The sequence below is a fragment of the Scyliorhinus torazame genome, chromosome 20, assembly GCF_047496885.1.
Source record: "Scyliorhinus torazame isolate Kashiwa2021f chromosome 20, sScyTor2.1, whole genome shotgun sequence".
Classification (NCBI taxonomy): Eukaryota; Metazoa; Chordata; class Chondrichthyes; order Carcharhiniformes; family Scyliorhinidae; genus Scyliorhinus; species Scyliorhinus torazame.
This window is the reverse complement of record NC_092726.1, coordinates 11,493,100-11,496,119: the sequence shown is the minus strand read 5'-3', so window position 1 is coordinate 11,496,119 and position 3,020 is coordinate 11,493,100.

Here is a 3,020-nt window from a genome sequence, read left to right as displayed (position 1 = left end):
GCATATGACAGGGGCGAGGCTGAGTAGGTTCTTTGGGGGTGGAGGACAGGTGTGGGAGGTGCTCAGGAAGCCCGGCGAACCATGTCCATATGTTTTGGGCATGCCCGGCACTGGATGGGTTCTGGAGGGGAGTTGCGAGAACAGTATCTAAGATGGTGAAAGTCCAGGTCAAGCCAAGCTGGGGGCCAGCACTATTTGGAGTAGCGGACGAGCCGGGAGTGCAGGAGGCGAAAGAGGCCGGCATTCTGGCCTTTGTGTCCCTGATAGCCCGGCGAAGGATCTTGTTAGTGTGGAAAGATGCGAAGCCCCCCCAGTGTGGAAGCCTGGACAAATGATATGGCAGGGTTTCTCAGGTTGGAAAGGATAAAGTTTGCCTTGAGAGGGTCTGTGCAGGGGGTCTCCAGGCGGTGGCAACTGTTCCTAGACTATCTCGCGGAGCGTTAGATGGAGTTCGGTCGACAGCAGCAGCAACCCGGGGGGGGGGCGGAAGAGGAGAGGGGGGACATCTCTTTCTGGGGGGGGGAGGGGAAGAGGGAGGGATAGGGAAGGGGGGTTCTCCGGGGGGGGCATCTGAGCAAGAAAAACATAAACAAACCGGAAAACGGATATGTACGGGAGGAATCCAATGTACAAAGTCTGTACCATATTGATTTGCCATGTTTATGTCTTGCTATGCAAGTTTTTTTCTTCTTTTTTGTTCCGGGGGGGGGGGGGGGGAGTTTGTTAAGATGGTTGAAAATTCTGTTAAAAATTCTTAATTAACATATTTTTTTAAAATTAAAAAAAATCTCCTGGGACTTCATACTGGAAACAAGGTAAAAACAATTGTGATTCTGGACATCCAAGCAACACCGGAACATTGCTGCCCAGGACCCGGATCGGGGAAGCTTTGAAAATTTGGGAAATGAGAGGCCTTTGATCCAGGCCTGGAGGCCTGGGCCCCAATATGCGAATGCGGTATTTCTTTGAGAGGAATGGTATCGGTGGAGAGGACCTGGCCTGAATAATCTTCAGTCCACTTACCTTCCAGGGGCTTCTAGGCTCTTCATACAACCCTATCCAATAATTATCCACTTTCGCACAAATGGTCTCCAATTCAAAAAAATCCCTGTGGCTAATAGTTCTGTGCTGTCATTTCAAATGCTCCGATACAATGAGGTGCCATTAGAAATTGAACTGGACGAGCCATATTGATACTGTGGCTGCGAGGGCAGGTCAAATGCTAGGAATCCTCTGGCGAATAACTCTCCTCCTGACCCCACCCCCCCAAAGCCTGTCCACAAGACACAAGTCAGGAGTGTGATGGAATACTCTCCACTTGCCTGGATGAGCGCAGCTCCAACTCAAGAAACTCAGCACCATCCAGGACAAAGCATCCCCGCTTGATTGCTTGTCCTTCCACAAACATTCAAACCCTCTGACGAACAGTGGCAGCTGTGTGTACCATCTACAGGATGCACTGCAGGAATTCACCAAGGTTCCTTAGACAGCACCTTTCAAACCCACCACGACCGTTACCATCTAGAAGGACAAGAGCAGAAGATACCTGGGAACCCCACCACCTGGAGGTTCCTCTCCAAGTCATTCACCACCCCGACTGGGAAATATATCGCCGTTCCTTCACAGTCACTGGGGCAAAATCCTGGAATTCCCTCCCTCACAGCATTATGGGTGTACCTACACCTAAAGGTGTAGCAGTTCAAGAAGGCAACCCACAAACACCTTCTGAAGGGCAACTAGGGATGGGTAATAAATGCTGGCCCCACCAGCGACACCCACATCCTGTAAATGAATTTTTTAAAAAGAATAAAATAAGTCCCCCACAGATTTCAGTCCTTCAAAACAGCAGGGCACCATCACCTACCCAACATCCATCCTCACCACTTTTGTGCACACAAGGGTCACACTTGAAAACAATGAGACTGGCGGGAAGGAAGGAAGGCAGCTCAGAATACAACAGGCAAACGGGCATGAGTTACACACACACACACAAGCAGAGACAGAGAGAGAGAGAAAGATAGTCAAACAGCGAATGGGAACAATGAGCAAATATCAGACTAGAGAGGATATAGTTTCTCAGACTCCAGTGGTTTTTGGATGATGGTGCAATGACAAACAGCTACCCGCAGTTGCCCAGGTTATGAATGAGGGCGTGGGGCTCAGACCACAGCAGACGTGAGTCAAGTTTGTGCCCATTCCCATGTCTAAAGGGCAACTTTGCACTTCAATCTTCATCATAGCTCTGCATCCTGCTGTCATTAGTAGTGTCAGTTACATTACATCCAGAGGCCAGATCCAGAGATGTGCGAGTTAGATGGATTGGCTGTGCTAAATTGCCCCCGATTGTCCAGAGGTGTGCAGGTTAGGTTACGGGGATAGGGCGGGTGGACGGGGGACTGGACCTGGCTCTGTCGGAGAGTTGGTGTAGATCGATGGGCTGAATGGTCTCCTCCTGCACTGTAGAGACTCTATGATCCCTGGGCAATGTGTGTGTGGGACAAAAAAACTCACTGGGTATTAAACTCTTTGCACCCCTCCCACGTTTCCAGGAGCATTGCACAACAGTGCGAAGCTCACAACAAGCAGCTGGATTCGCTCTCCTTTGGAATCCTAGCAAAGCCCATGAACCCTGTGTCACCAGCAGCCTTCCAGGAACCAGCATTGAATTTGCAACAGATTCGCTGGCGGAAAAGGCCAGAGTCGATAACCGTGCACCCTTCCTTTTACACCACAGATACGGAGCTGTCTGACAACACTGGTGGAGTCCTCACCGATACCTTCAGGTGGCATCGACTCAGGAGATCGAGCAATCACCATGGAGGCAGACGTCAATCCTGTCTCCCTCATCATTTCTTCCCAAGCTGGACACTTCCTTCAGCCTGACTTGATTCAGGACTTGGGAGGAGAAAAGCTCAGATTTTTATTCTTTGTGGAATGCTCAGGATGTTTTGTCATGATGTCGCCGACCCCAGCAGGCCATATCCTTGACTGGTCCTGACGGACACACCACTCACGGCAAT